This window comes from Stegodyphus dumicola, chromosome 6 (genome assembly GCF_044657685.1).
Source record: "Stegodyphus dumicola isolate Sdum_Otavi_A_Nest chromosome 6, ASM4465768v1".
Taxonomy (NCBI): domain Eukaryota; kingdom Metazoa; phylum Arthropoda; class Arachnida; order Araneae; family Eresidae; genus Stegodyphus; species Stegodyphus dumicola.
Window position 1 is genome coordinate 77,653,500 of NC_140773.1, and position 17,510 is coordinate 77,671,009.

Consider the following 17,510-nt stretch of genomic DNA (forward strand, 5'->3'; position numbering starts at 1 on the left):
CATTATGCATCTTAATCATACAATTTTAGGTCATTGTGTAACTAGATGGCTGTCATATATATTATTAAACGCAGAAGCTGAAAATTGCGAAAGAAATAAAATATTCAGTGGGAAAATTCTTAAAAGTCAATTTTTTCAGATCTAAGAGAAACGTGAAATAAAAATGCATTGCTTTTGACAAATTTTGTTTATTTTTTCATAGGTTCTCAGAAACTTTTATTTATGCAGCTTTCAGCTTCTTTCGTAAAACCAAAACTTTTTTTTTTAAAGGGAAAGGAGTCTTTCTGCTTGCTTAGCTTTTATTTATTTAACTCTGCAGTACTGATGCAAATACTGAAGCTTTCTTGAGGTGTTTCAACGTGTAATCACCTGGCTTCGTGCACAGTTGCCCCAAAGCAACTTCCATTCAACGTTGTTAAAACTTTAAAATAATCTTTTAAACAGATTATGGCATCATTCATGTCAAATTCTAAAATATAAGACCCAAAAAATATTCTTGTTTTATGTACCGAGTGGTGCCACTGAAATATTCCTTGACATGATATGTTCTGATGTACAAGCATTTTATGAAATGTTCAAAATAATACATATTCAGGCAAGCAGATTTTATTTTATTTAGTATTTTAGTAGCCAGGCCTCTTTGCCTGGTTAAACTTTATATTAACCTCACTAATGATTACTAACGAATTTTACAAGTTGTTCAAATATTTGGGAACTTTCAGTTACAGAGAATTTGAGCATGTTTTTACTTCTGTTGTACCTGACTGTTAATTACTGATTAAAAGTAAATCCCATCAAGTATAAAAATTACAACAAATACAGCAAAACGATAATAACTATTTAAACATTTGTACTATTTTAAAAATAAATCAGTAGTTTTAGATTGCCAAATTCCTTTTGATTCATAAATGAAAATAAATGAAACTTTGGTAATGCCATTTCTTATTTATGAATAAAATTGCCAGATATCATTTTGAAAATAATATTTTTGTAACTAAATCAAAATCTTACTTTTGTAACATCATAATTTAGAATTTGAAATTAATTTGAATTTCGATGTTGTTTCCGATTTTATATTAGATTACTAATTCAATTTAAATTTTGATAATTTCGTACAGGATTGCTGAAACTGATATTTGCACGGAATACTTAATAGAAAATATTCCTGAATTATTTTTATACGAAACACGCAAAATCAATATTTTAGTAAAATTTTGCATTTCGTAGAGTGCAGTTAACTATTTGTTCCATATCTTTAGTTCCATACATTTTGTATTAAACATCTTTTGTAACCGTCTAATGGAGTCTCAACCAAGCGGGATTCACAGTTCGGTGGAGATTCATAATTTCATGTGGGAGGAATGCAGCCAGCCGTTTATTTACTTACTAAAAATTTAGTTTTAGTTTATGAATAAAAAATACTTTTATTCAAGTTTTGGTATTTCAATATTTATCAATATTTTCTGTATTAAAAGTCTTCTAAATCTAAATAAATATATATATGTATTTACTGAGTTTTGCAAAGAAAGGGGATGATATTATAACACTGGAGAAATGGGTGCAAGAGGCAAAAACATTTGAGAACCACTGGTTTTGACTAGTGGTTCGAAGCTTGCAAAATTTCATTGATGGGAAAGAATACAATTCCCATGAGGACTTGGAACCGACCCTCGAGAACGTTTATCCAATAAGTCGATCGAAAGAAGCTGTTACTCTGTTGGGAATATGTTATTGTTTCAAATGTGGAGTACATGATTGATTAAATTAGTTTCATATTTATTTATTTATTTTTTCAAAACCTACTCTAAAAAACGTCATTACTTTTGGGATGCTCTTATATTTCATCAAACGGTACGCATATTTGTTGCAAGAACTCCAAACCCTAAACCTGTAAGTATTTTTTAACTTTAATACATTATTTTTGTGGTGAATTTTCCTGCACTTCTGTTATTTTGTCTTCTCTCCCCAGAACATGAATATGAATTGTGTATAGATATTGAATGGAAATCAAGTTTAAGAGAGAGAGTTGGTGCTTTCATCTTGCCGTCTTAAAACTACTCTATTGTTCCTTGCTTTTCGCGCAGTACTACGGAGCTGGCCTAGTGAGTTTTACCTTTGTTAAAAAATTATGTTAGAACTCGAGGGATTGCGAGAGCTGATGTATAGACACGCTTAAAATATGAGATCGTGAATAATTTGGTTGATCGTTTATCTAGTTTATCATGAAATAGAAGTTAACTTTGTTAACACTTTAATTTTCCTATAACTTCAAGATGAAGTGGAAAATACTGATTTTTAATGTTCCTGTTGCTTTAGTATTCTAGGTTTGGAAATTTTACCAGTGATTGTCACTCAGACTAAACCTAAACCTTGCCATGAAATCTAATTAGATGACGACAACTCTAACAATACGTAAGCCTTCATGAAAAGAATATATATTGTATTAAATAAAATAGACATAACAAAATTAAAAACAAATATAAAATTTCAAAATAGATTTTACAAGATTTATTTCAGATTATTCAGGAGACAAGAAAGTGCCGATTTCATTTAACTCTGTAGGAAACATTTGGGCCTTTTCTTGCTAGCGTCGTCCTTACTAGTAGCCGAGTGGTTAGAGCGCTGAATACTGGTAATCCGACCTGGCTTGGGTTGGAACCCAGGCCAACGGGCTGGTTGCATAGCTGGTTTTGGGGTTTTCTCCATGTGCAACGTGAATAGAGCTAATTTTTCTCAGAAAGTTCTCCACAAAAGCATTCTTTATCTTAGGCAGATAACCGTCGTGTCTTTATCATATTCTTCTAACCTACCTAATCTAACATAACCATGCAGGTGCTGCCAGATGAAATCTATGAAAAAGGAACCTAGTAGATGGTAGCGGCCAATGCCGCGCTGCTGTTTTTTTTTACCATTTTGCACACAACATTCCGTACCGGGATCAGTTATGTTTTGTTTGTGGTTAACTTGCTCTATTTATATCCAGTAGCTGCCAATCCATTTCCTAAAGAGCTTAAAACTTAGAACAGAAAATGTCTGGATTTATTTTCATTCTTTTGGCCTCTTTTGCGAAGACGTCGATGCACAGCTGTTCATGATGCGTATTTCGCTACTGCAAAGACCGGTAGCGGTGGTCATTTTATTACGGGGGCATCTATATAAGAGGCTTGCCACCTCTACCTCTTAGGCTGCTATCACACGGCGGTTTGTTTCGGAAGAACAACTGTTTGGAACAATTTTTCTGCTTTGTCACAACAGCCAATCACCATAGATCGCTTTGGGGTTAACACAGGGTAAACTGGTTCCTCATTACAAACAAGCTGATAACATTCGAAGCTGTTTGTTTGAAAACGAACAACTTGCAATTTTTTTGGAAAGGAAGGAAAAAGTCGCACGTCTTTCTTTCAACTAGTGAAAAAAATTGTCCGAAACAGTTGTTCGAGTGAAACAAACGTCGTGTGATATGGGCCTTATGAAGGGATAGACAATTTACATTCATGCTTTCTCCGGGATTCGAAGCCGGTCCCTGTGGTATCGCTAACCACTATACCGTCTGGGCGGCTGATGCGCATAAACAACTTACTGCCTTTGCCGTTTTGGCGCGCGCACATTTGACTACTGTTGCACTGTTAAAAAAAATTTTTTTTTTCTTATTACAGATTTTTATTCAAAAAAACGACAAGATGGAATCTTCCGTCATAGGACAAAAAATAACTTTCTCTGCAGGGATGTAAGCGCCAACTTGATTCTTTAAACCAGAAAATATGCTTTCATCATTTCATCATTAGCATCATGTGTGGTGGAATTTCATCTGTGATGAAATTTTTCTAAACATTATAAATATATTTCTGATGTTAGTCATCTCAATAGAAATGTCAATGCTAAGATATCCCTCCACTTAGGCAAATAGCTCGAGTGTGCTTTGTCATAATGTAACGAATCCGATCATTCAAATATATTCGTATATTCGTTTAAAATTACATTTTATCGCTTTTACGTCGAGATGAAAATATTTTTCAATCACTAAATTATATACGCATATAATTAAAATGTAGTGTACAATATGCTAATTAAATATATTGGGTCTTTAAACTATTCATGCTTTACTGTTACAAAATCCAGTGTTGGAACTTAAAAATTTATAATTAAAATAGAATATGAGTATATTACGTTGGCAAAACAATTTAAAACAGAATTTAAATTATCGATAAAACATGAAGATGTATCACATTTTTTTTTATTTCGAGAAAATGTGGCATGCAAAGGCAACGAAAGAATTATTTAAATTCTTCAGTATTTTATAATGTCTAAAAACAATGTATAATCTTTTACATAACTTTTTCTCTTCGTACATAATGCAATAAATCATATTAAACATCTATGATGTGTAAAAATTCTTCCTTAGGAAGAAAAATATTCGGCACCAATAAAAATATAGAGAATATTTTAACGCAAAAGGACGTCTTGCAGAAAGGGTAATATCTAATGATTTATATCACGGCTGACTTCAAAAACTTATGGGAGAGTAACTACCTTTTCCCTACATCGAAATACGATATCGATTATGAACACTTAAGGAACAGTTGCTTTTTATCCCATTGGCGAAGTATGCATTGACCTACCGCCCAAGGTAATCGAGTACGAAAATCAAAAAGTATCATAATTGCTTTAGTTCATTTTCTTTACTGAACAAGAAGTAATTACTAATGATTTCCGTTAGGCACAATGTTGTACCGTTTTACTTACCTTGTGGAAATGATAGTCGACGACAGATAAGTAATGACTAGCTGCTTAAAATTAAGAATGATGCAAATTGAGAGGGATAATAAAAGGTAACTCCTTTTCTTTGAAGTAAACCTGCTTTAAAACCTACTATTCTCAATGAATTTGGCGGGAACATGGAATTTTTTTCTTAAAATACTTGTAAGAAAATGAAAGTGGAATGGTCAATGTGAAACAGAAGAGGTAACAGTTTTTAAATATGTTAATCTTTGAAACTGCAGTGTAGTGTTAACTACGAAACAAAGCCTAGGAATCATAGTAGGCGAGTCACCAGAATTTTACCGTATACTCTGCTTTAATTTTGAGGGAGATAACTCCCAGGGGATAAATACGAGTGTCTCCCATCTTTCTTTCCAGCCTCTCCTCCGGGTTTCTAGAAAACTTTCGGTTCAACAGAATTTAAATATTCCCATGCAACAAAGACGCTGTACATTTAAAAACATTGATGGCTTTTTCGGGATTCGAAACCGGATCCAATGTTATGGCAATAGACTTCCTTACAACAACTTCAAACAAGGATATAGACTTATATATAAAGGGAAAAGACACTATCAGCATGACCACCAACCCTATGATTAGCAAGTCTTTTGATATATTTATCAACCTGGCAGATATTACCTATTACTAGATCCGAGGGTTTTTCATCCCTCTCAGTCCACTTTAAGAACTTTCGGCTCGCTAGTTAAGTACCCTCATGCTGCGCAGACACTCTACTTTGTAGTCAATTATGCTTAGATTCCAAACCGGACCCAACGATATGGCAGCCATCATCGCTAACCACTGCATCGATCAGGGCGGATAATTGCAGTATTATTGCACATAATGAACAAATTATTTTTCTAACTTAAAACAAATAAAATTATTATACCTTTTTATTATATTTTAATAGGTTTCCTTATAAGGTATTTCTCCCACTTCCCTAGCGTGCCTTCGTGGTGTAACGGTAGCACGCTGGGCCGGTATTCCAGAGGTCCGTGGTTCGATTCCCGGCGAAGGCGGTCGCATATTTTTCATCTTTTCTGTTTCCAATTAACCTAATATCTCTACATCCTAATTTAAAAAATTAAAATTTGGAAATTTTATATTAAATTGCATATAACTTTAACCTTCTTGTATTCAAAATAAAAGCAGGTAGATTTAGTGATATCTGTTCGCTGGAAATGAATATTGCAATTAATTTTTTTATGATTTTAAATTTTGTAGTTCCACAAGAGATATCCACGAGAGAAGTTTGTCAACGATTAATGCTGCGAATTGTCAAACATTAGTTTACTTCAAATGTTGTTTGTTTAGTTGAATATTGCGAAGCATACGAGGAGTACAGGATTCAAGGGAAGATATTATTTGAAGCAACTTTCTTATGGAAATGGTTCGCATTTACATGACAGTTGTGGAAAACGATGAATAAACTAAGGCAGCCAACTTGTTTGCGAAGATTTGTGTCCTGCTCATATTACACCGGTGTTCAGCGATCGTATTTGCTCTCTCGCTGATAGACATTTATTTCAAATTTTAATTGATAATAAATACATGAATATTCTTATAATTTCGTGGAAAATTTTTTTACAGTAAAATGTTAATTCGCTGAACCAATCTGACACCCTCTTCTCGAAATTTGGAGACTTGAGGAAAAAATTTGTCCTTAAAAGTAAATATCATAAACTTAGTTTCATTTAAAGGGAACGAATTATTATTCACTTAAGAATTTTAATTAATCTTTCAATCTGATTGTCGCTGAGACAAAATTTATCGCTTTTAGTTTAAGATAAACTTAAACCAAAAGCTGCATAAGACAATTTGAGACACATTCAAAAACAGTTTACAGAGTGAAGGCAATGCTATACTGGAATAAAATATTTAAACTTGGCATACACGTAAAACATTATGAATTTTTCCTTAATTTCTTTTTCAACCAACGACGTGGTGCTTAATGGCTGAATGTACTCGTACAAGTAGCATTTGAGTGATATATTCGTTATGCAAGTATAACATTCATTCAGTTACTGCTCGGATTCTATTATAAAGAGGTCCTGTAGATCCCAAAATTTCACAAAGGATGACTGTTAATTTTGTCTGTGTTCTGCTGTACATTATCATGTTGGGAAATACCTTTCGGTATGACTGGAATCTACAGTAGTGAAAAGAAATGCATCCATTCATAAACACATTCAAGTACTATCATTGCTACTATAGGGCAGCCACTTTAGATGGTGATGGCTTAAAAACAAGGCCTCCGCGCTGTCAAACTGCATGATGCTGAAAATTAACTGGAAAGATCAGTCCGGTTGTCATTTTTGCATCCACTTGCATTACTGAGAGAAATTCAAAATGAGCGCTGAACGTCATATTGCTCAACTCACCACCTCAGATAACCTTAATGCGGTCCAATTTCAAGCATTCATTGTAATTTTAATGATGTTTAATGTCAATAGGAATCTTTGCAAAGCTTGACCAGAACCCTAACTTGTCTTGACAAATAATGAAATAACTTGACCAAAAACCTAACGATTGACTAAATCGATTAGAAATATTTTGCATTAAATTTTATTAGCAGAGAGATGTCCTCCTCTGTTGCTAACTAAAGGACATCTCTTGCTTCGCTGCTTCTATTCATTATTAAAAATGTAATGACTCATAAGTCAAATTGTGTTTGTGTGGGGAACCAATAAAATTGTCTTTATTGTGTTGGGCCATGACATAGAGTTATCAACAAGTAATAAAGATAAGATATGTTTTTATTAGTATTGAAAAGTTCCCGGCATCTTCTACTACGTAATCGATATTTCAGTAATCTTCTAACTTCAGTCCACTCGCGAATGCAAAGTAATTGGTGTCTTCCCTAGTCAAGCACTCATCATAAATAAAGTTATGTAACAAACTTTGATTTCCACTGTCTTTCTTTTGTATGATAATTATATGACGGAACTAATAACATAATTATGATTGAATTGTGACATTATGTACTACTATATGACTTAACTAATTACATAATTGTATGACTGAACTAATAACATATTTATGACTGAACTACGATATAATATACTATATGACTGAATTAATGATACAATTATATGACTAGGATTTCTCGTCTTATTTTCTGGTTCATAAATATATATACAGTTCCTAAAGTGTATATTAAGGAAGCCTGAGGTTTTGTTAATTGATTATGCGTTCAAATGTTCAGTTTAATGTGTTTTTAATTCAAGATTAATGATGGCTTAGATTGCCCAAGTTTCAAATGATCATTAATCTTAAATTCGGAGCTTGAACATGTCAGTTTTTGTTTAACAACTAGTCATTATTTATTCAACCCGCATCAGAAGAGTATAGGAATTAGAAAAACTACAATGTAATGAGTTTTCTTGGTTTTCAATATAGGATAGCAACATAAACACGAAACAAAGACCAGCATGATCATCAACATTCCGCTTATAAGACTGAAAAGAAAGAAATGTTTGTCTTTCATTGCATAGCGGTTAAAACTAGACGTTAAAGAACATTTCATGTATTTTATTTCTTTCTATCCTATCTTAAAATCTCAAATTTTCGATCGAAAACATTTTAGTTAAATGAAGTCTTTTAACATTAAAGCTCACGAATGCAGAAAAAGGAGGAATTCCGCTTAGAAAGGTTTTTCATTAAGTTTTCTTTTTACTTTACAAATAAGTGGTGACCACTAATCGGTAAGAAGGTAGTTCACTTCACATACAAAATTAAATGTAGTCATGAGTTTTATCACTGAGAGATAATGAGGTTCGAAAGTGGGAAAATGAGGAAGTGATGATTCAGAAAATAGTGATAGGTTAATTTTATTGCAGGTTTTCAGAGGAAGGATACAGATTGGAATTTAATTCAGATTTGTAACGACAGCATAATAGAACAAAGCACATGAAATATAGATTGAAGCGAAGAAATTAGGTAATAATGGTCGAAGGAAGATCATGAAGTTAGACAGAATATACAAATCTGCTTCAAATTCGATGCATGTATTTTTTATGCAAATAAATTCATTGGAGTTTGATTGAAAAGTAAATATGAGTTTAAAGTAAGTAAAGTAAAATGTGAAGTTAAAAATTTGTCAGGAAAAAGCAACCTTAAATTGACGTTTTCCAGTTTTAAATAATTCGAAGTTTTACGTAAATAAATTAAGTTACATAATTACATCCTTTAATACAGAGACGAGCGATCTTGCCACTTAAATATATATATATATTATTTATATAACTAATATACATTATTTAAAAATAAAAAAAAATGTTATACATACGCTTTTAGAATTACCAGTATTAACACTTTCAAGTTATCCTTCTTTTTAAAATCAAAATATATTACGAAAGTCAGGATGTCAAAAACACCACTTAATTAATTAATGCTTACATTAATTCAAAATCCCACAAGAAATCTTGGCCAAGTTATTAGTTTGCTTATGGATTTAAAATAAATAAATGACTATTTTATTGAATTATGGTAACGCACTCGAAAAATATCTACAAAAGGAGAGGTATGCCTTTGGAAGATTTTATAATGAAAGTTGCTTCTTATTAACTGTACGGCCCAGCAGCGGCAGAGCGGTAAAGCCGCTGAACACTTGTAGTTCGACTTAGGCTTAACTCCAGGTAAGCGGGCTGGCTGCATGAACGTTTTAGAGGTTTTCCCCATTTGCTCATATCCCGTTTTGAGGATATGAGCTTGTCTCTTAGAAAGTTCTCCACGAAGGCATCTCTTCCCTTAGGTAGTGAGACCTCAAATGATTTGCCTCAACCTAATAAGCAACACCTTATTCACGTTACACATGGAGAAAAACACGAAAATGCCCAAATAACCGGAACATTTTTCTGGTTTTGAAATTCTGTCGAATTACTAGTATTTAACAGTCTTACCCAAGTTTAAGCGAATGAATTTCCTGTTAGGTTCATAATTTTGTGGTTTGAAATTAAAGTAAACCGTCAACCTAACAGTTAACACATGCATTTGAATTAACGAGTTGGAGAGTTATCGCCTTTTATAATTATTTAACTATAAACACAAAAGCAAATTAAAATTCAAACAAATATTTATCAAAATTTCCTTGTTTAGTGTTTTTTGGTTAGCACAAACTAAATACTAACAAATTTTCTTCAGCACTATTTAAAACGATGAAGTAGTGACTAAAACGATGAGACCCATCTCTACCATCTATCGATGTCCCATTCCCAAAATCGTATGCGAAACATATGCTGAGAAAAATTACACTAAAATGGCAAGCTAAATAGGAAAATGCACGAGTAGGTGGAAGGTTTTTTAACTTCTATAAAAAACCCACGTATGATCCAATCTCATATAACTTCTTTATCAACATCTTTTTATCTGGGCAGGGTTCTTTCCCCACGTACATGCTTTGCAGGAAAACTGAGCAACTCAGACAGGTGCGTATGGGGGAAAAGGGAGACTCAAAATACTTTATTTTCAAGTGCCAGCTCACAAAAGAGCTTCACTGCAAAGAAAAGTCACAAATTACACTTGAGTACATTAAATGCTTACTAACGATCCCTCAATTACAACAAGTGGAAGAAATGTTTCTCATATAAAAGAGAAGACATCTGTCAAGACGTACGTCTCATATAAAAGAGAAGGCATATATCTGTATAAATGCCAAATATTCCACAACTTATCAAAAAAAAAAAAAAAAAAAAAAAAAAAAACCGCAAGATTTTAGAAATGTTCCAAATGTCTGAAACAAGTTAAAAATGGAAAGAAGTGTTTTAAAAAGATAATTACATTAAGAATATGACAATGTACTAGGAGATGAAAAAATTTTAATAATTACTCATTAAAATATTGTTTAATATAATTTGACGTAATTAGATATAGTAATGTAAATGTAAGTATTACGTGATGTACTAATGTATGCTTGGAGTCATTATGATATATTAATTTACAAAACAATGTAACATTTCAATGACAAAAATGAATGAAAATGAGTAAACAAGATAATTAACATAGGAAATAGACAATACGAAAATGTACTAGGAGATGCACAAAATATTCTACAATAATCAGTTTCTTAAAAATGTTTAATGTAATTTGATGTAATTAGATATACTAATATAAATTAGATATACTAATGTTTGTATGATGTACTAATGTATGTTTGATGTAATTTATGTTACATTAACCTGTCATAATCCATTTTTAGTTAACCGATTAAGTGTAAGTGCATTGTAATAATTGTTTACCGTGTTATTGTAATCGTACATTTAATACGAAAGTCTAGAATTAATGTAAAGTATCTCTGTAAAAGTCTTGTTGGGCTGGCTTCTGATGCGGGCCCGCCGAGGCCCAGCGGATACAATAGTCCGGCGGAGCAATACTTGTAAAAGTCACTGACGAAGTTCTGGTCCTCCGTCCACTTTTCCCTGTCCCTGGTACGAAATGCATTAGAATGCTATTTTAACATGCAACTAAATTTCAGATATTTACAAAACAAGGTCCTGATTTAAAGCTAAATACCGGATCGCTCTGTATTACCTTTAAGCTTGTAAATCGCTTATCAACAGCCACAATTACCGTTTTTTAACTTACCACAGATGGAGTAGGCGCTTGCTATCAGCGAGACAATGGAGATGAGGCAAACTCTTGAATATACTAGTTAAGTTTAAACTCCTACTTTTGCGTGCCGCATGCCTGTAATGTCTGGACCTTCTGGATGTAACATTCTGGATTGAGCAAAACCTGCAGCATGAAGTAAGAAAGATAGAACAGAATTTCATTCAAAATCTAACTGTTAGCAAGACTTGAGAAGAATTGTTACAAGTTTTTAAAAAACTTAATATTACATATTCTTATAAATTGATGTATGATTATTATTTGGAAGAAAGGCGGGAGCTATATTATAAAAAAGTGCATCTTCACACTAGAGGCATCAGTGAAATAAATGCGTGTTGAATAATTAAGTGATTTCTTCATTAAATAAGTGCTCATTTCTCTACATGACATCAATTTGCGAAGAAATTATATCAAAGCAAACATTTTGCTACCATATAAGTTTGCGTTTTGAATAGCGAATTTTAAATGTAAGACTTTATGTTTTTGAATATGAGAATATGAGGCTATGTATAAAGCCGGGCAGGGACTGTGGGGTCTGCGCAGCCGTTGACGGGTCTCGGGAGTTTGGATATTCCAACTCCGATAAAACTAGTACCAGGACGGATATCCATCTCTAGCGTCTTGTCCTGTATCTTTAATGTGCGTAAGACTAATTATTAAACTATATCCTCTCGTCATTGCTTATCTTTAAATCCTTCCAAATATGAAAATGAAGTCCCCAAATCAGATCAGATTGCAGTTTCTTTTTAATTTTATAGATTTATACTTTAAAAGTATTTTTCACTATTTAAATCTTTAACAACAAACGATTCAAAATGTTAACTTTAATTTAAAGCTTTCAAATTTCAATTTTTAAATTTTATCTCTAGTAATGTTACGTTGTATGCAAGAGAAGAGAATTTTATTACAGGGAAAGATATTTTTCGCCATAATTTTCTTTACATCGTTGGTATAAAAAATTTTCCGGAATATTTTAGAAAGATACAGTTTTTTAAATACTTCAAAAATTAAATATAGACCTATATATATCTCTAATGTAATATTTTATGTAAATATCAGATTAAAAATATGTTATAAATTAGGCAAAAGTGGGAACTCGTATGTGAAATGAAATTTCTTATTCTTTTTTATTTAAATATTTTAATATAATAGAAAATGCATATTTTGTTCAACTAAACAGTTAGGTGAAATCAGTCTTTGTACGTAATAAAACTGAATATTGCTCATCAAGAAAAGTTTAAATATTTACCTTTATCTTTTCTTAAATAAACGTTTCCATCCTGACTTTTAAAGGCTGTGATGTAAAAGCTTCTTACTCAAGGTGTTAAGTTATTACTTCTCGTAAAAATGTATTGAAGAAGTTCAGAAGTTTATTCAGAGTCTCCCTAGTGATGCTTAGTGTATAATGCCAGCTTTTATTCGCGGCTGAAGGATTTTTGTTGAAGTTTTCTTTACCAGCTATCCATTTTTTATATCGGTAAGAATAATATTCTTCTATTACTAAAAAAAGATAAGCAACTTTGTGAAGGATTTTTTTAAACTCAGTTTCTCTTACGGATAATGCTTAAAGATATACGCTGAGTTTTAAATTCTCCTCCCTTAGGCTTATATGAAACGAGTTTAAAGTTACTAGGACTAGTTTACTAAAAGTAATATCTTATCTCCCATTTAGAAGTATTATATGGAACTATAGTACTGTACTTCAAATATTATCCTTGGTATAATATCAGACGAGGAATTTTTCGGAAAGAAACATTACTGTTATTGTTTTACAATTTTAAATAGTTTTAGGAAATAATATACCAGAGCTAGCTATTTAACAAATTAGTCGATAATATAAGCAAACATAGTGACATAATAACAGCATAAAATTTGTCTTAACTAGTCATAAGCAAAATTAATTTAAAACAAATATGCGCTTAAAAATACCATATGATCATAGAATTTTCAAATGCAATCAACTGATATTTAGTTAATCTTAAGTAATTAATTAATACATCATTACTGCAATGTGTCTATTTCTTTAAACGATGCTGTTCTGTTTTGAGGGCCGTAAAAAAATTGCAGCGAAAATGTATGCGTAAAAGCGCCAAATCTAGCAAACGCGCCCATTTAACAGCGCGCCGAATCTAGCGTACGCGCTGATTTCAGATTGCGTAAGTTGATATAGTTCTATATTTTTTAAGACGCCATTGAAATACTAGTTTAATTTTTAAGTCCTTTTTTGATTTTAAATCCTCTTTTGATATCCTATGGATTTAACAATTTGGGAATTGCCCATGACGAAAAGTCGGCAATAGAATTTTGGGTAAAGTGCAGAATCACCCACTGCTTGACGCGTTTTTAAAAATTGCACATACTCGGTATCCATGTGCACATCGACCTCTTTTCACTTAAAAAAAAAAAAAAAAAAAGATCCTAGAATTGCACAAAAATTGCACTGCGCACACCCTTGACTTTATCTATGTACACATCGACCTATTTTCACTTAAAAAGTAAAAGAAAATTGGCAAAAATCCAATTATTTTTACCCTTGTAAAAAGCGGCAAACAAATAAGTGAGCGATTCTGCACTTTACCGAGAATATTTTCAAAGAAAAGGCATCATTCATTATAGAAAATTACGTTTGAACAACCAATGAGATGAAATTATGTTTTAGCGATAAGTCGGTAGCGAAATAGCGATGCAGGCATCCATTCAGTTATGTTAAGCAATTTTTATATAAATTATAATAATCTGAAATAGTTATTTACTCTCATGCTTCCATTCAGTCATGTTTAGCCTTTTTCATATAAATTATAATAATAAAAAGTATTATATGAAATTAACCTTGCATCTAAATTAAAACATCAATCTTAGATAGTTATTTACTATTATATTTCCTTTCTTGCCGCAATTATTAGGGTTGCCGCAATTATTTTTGGCAGCATCGGCATCAACAATAGTTTGACGACTTTTTACGGCCCTCGAAACCGAACAGTACCATTTAAACTTTTTGCCAAAACCATTTTAAGGTATGCCTTATTACACACTGGGAACTAACGAAATTAGGTAGGAATACGTAATTGCCTGAGTTCTTGCAATTGTGTCTATTATTCTTAAGTTTTAGTAAAAACATAAGGCGAGGAAAAAGTGAGCAGAACACCCTAATTCTATCATTGATTTTGCAAATATAGTCTCAGCGCACTAACTATAACAGCTCCATGTCAATTTTGTTAAAGATTTCCAACAACCCTAAAACTTGACTACTATCTTGACGTATTTATCATCTTGGTCGATGCCATATACTGCCGGATCCCAGAAACTGCCACCCTTCTTTTTGTACCACCAAACCACTAGGGTAGACTTTCCGCTAGGCAATATTTTAAGTGCCCTTGTGTCGCAGACAATATACAAACATCCATGCCTTTTTCCGAATTCGAAACCTGGCGCAACGATACGATGGCCAGCATCGCTAATCATTGTAGCGATCAGGGCGGGAAGTTTTACTGTTAGATTTGAGTTAATTTCCATCCTATACTTTTTGGCTCTTGTCTCAAAATTTGCTTAGACCAACAAGTGATGCAAACTTAATGGCATGTGGCATAGTTTAAAAGAGAAGGCTAATCTTAAATCAATTTAATCTCCAGTAAAAAATGCTGGAGTTTTCGCTATGTCTTTTCCCTGTGTCTGATGGAATACTATTTTCTGCTGTGTTTACGAACGGCTAAAGTTAGTTAATCGCTGAGTCATGCAAACATTTTACGAAATTTTGCGGTAGCGATAGCCGACTGGCAATTTAGTTATGAATCTACAACCTTGCTTGTAAGTAATTGAATCTTACTGGCAGGGCGAGTTCACGGATTTTTAATATTGCGTTACGATACATTAATTTTCGTGTTATCATTTTAGTTGTAATTTACGAGGAGTGAATGAACAATTTTTTTTTTTTTTTTTTTTTAAATTTCAAATGGACTTGGATTTGTGTTGATAATTAAATAACCGTTAAAAGCAAAACCTCCTCGGCATGTTAAGGTAACTTGGTGAATACGAAACCACGAAAACGCCCATGCAGGTAGCTTGCTCGCTGGTACTTGAATCAAACTGGTTAGAAGTTACGTTAAATACTTAATTTAGTTTCAATCCCAGAAGTTACCAAAATTACGTCTGTATATCCAATTATATATTTGGGGATTAAGTATTTTATTGCATGCGATTCTTACTTAAAATTGCAGTGAAAGCTTCAAAATGCTTACGTAAACATCTTAAAGTGGCTGTAAATATCTTATAATGCCTGTAATACAATTTGATTTCATAAAGTGGCTGTAGTACTGTTTGATTTTCGTAAATCAGATGCATTTTAGAAGATGTAAACAGTTATCAGTTTTTTCCTCCAAAAATGTAAAACGGTAAGCTATCATTTTCCCCAATCCGTAATTTGTGAACTATACGCTTTTACAAACTGTCGTTTTGCTGGTACCAAAAGGTTTATGGGTCTTTTTAATGTCCTTAAGTTATAAAATATCTTGACATTTGTTACATTATAATTATATACCAATGCCATAAAGTAATTTTCTATTATTTCGATTTTTTTCACCACCGAACTTGACACTAGGTCACAGTGCTTTTGCAAATAAAAATTTTCTTCAAATTCGTTATAAAAAATGGCTTTAGGTATCACAATATTTTATCATTTAAGATGCTTATTTATCCTGTATTATCCCGTTGCTATTAAAAGCACTCTCTACACGAAGCTTAATGCATTTAATAGAAACTTATTTCATCCCATTTTTAAAATTTTGAGGTGACCTACACGTAAACAAATGTGTAAATGATGAGAAGTTTTATTTAACTATCCATCAAATTTAAAAAGAACTTTCGATTTTCGTTCAGTGTATAGGGAATTTTATGTTAATTAACCAGTTATTTATATAATTTCAGCCTGTACTATATATTCTCCTTTCCATATTACTCACACAAATACAAATAATAGCCAGTATTATTTTGAATTTGTTTTTTTTATAAAGGCAGAGCATGTTTTTTGCTTTCCGTGACCACTACGAGTTAGTTTATTGCCAGCTTTGATAGTTGCAGTTATTTGACTTTGCGTTTAATCAGCGCCGACGTTTTTAATTCTGACGCTCAGGTATACTAGTGACATAACTTCTAGTATAGATAAATTTTTTTGTCTTCGACTACTGTTTCGCGTTTAACTTAAATTTGTCTGTTCTGTTTTATTTTGCATCACCACGAGTTGTGGACATTATAGCACAATAGAGTGTGTTTATGTGTGAAATTCCTTTTAAACCAAAAGGCTATTTTTAACCTTGTCACGACTTTGTTGTCGCTCAGACTTAGCGATGATTCGCTTCACGCCTATTAGGATTATTGGACTAATTACCATCACCAGATCAAGTGAAACTCTTCAACTGAATTTTTAAGTTTGACACTAAGTCTCGGGCGACTTCACATGAAAGACACAGCTTCCAAAATGCTTGAAGCCAAAGGGCACTTTCACTGTTTAATGTAAAGTATTTAAATATAAAGTAATACAAATACAAAATAATAGTTTCTGCAACTACCCAATCTCTCTGAGAGAGAACTTTAATCTTCTTCGTCAAAACTCAGACACTCTTCTCCAGAGCTAGATGAAGAGCACTTGAAATTTCACACACTTAAAAGTCGTTCACAAAAACTGGAAAGTTTAAACGAACCCAACTATAATAGTCTATGACTGCGCATGCGCATTCACTGGAGTCTACGTAACTGTAATATTCTTACACTTAGCATGAAAACAAGAAAAAATCGCGTAACTCCGAATAGAGGAAATTTCCAGAAATGAATGTAATCAAAAACTGAGTATCGACGTTTAAGACGCACCCCGTTTTTCAGACCTATTTTCAAGGGAAAAACGTGCGCCTTATACGCCGACATATGCGGTATATAATATACATGATGATAACAATATTTAATGTTTATTTTAAATACATAAATATATTTAAAATTGTATTTTAAATCGATTTAAATTATAGGAATTACTATTAGGAATTATATACTATATAGGAATTATATCCTAATAGTATCGATTACTATTAGGAATGCTCATTTTATCGCCTAGAATATTTGAAGAGTCGTACTTCTTTATTATTTCCTTTTGTTAATTTTGA

General features: G+C 32.4%; 1 protein-coding gene across 3 annotated transcripts in view; it reads left to right on the plus strand.

Annotated features, from left to right (window-relative positions):
- Window positions 1-17,510, plus strand: part of LOC118187972 (uncharacterized) — a 737,440-nt gene that overhangs the window by 531,877 nt on the left and 188,053 nt on the right. The window lies entirely within an intron of this gene.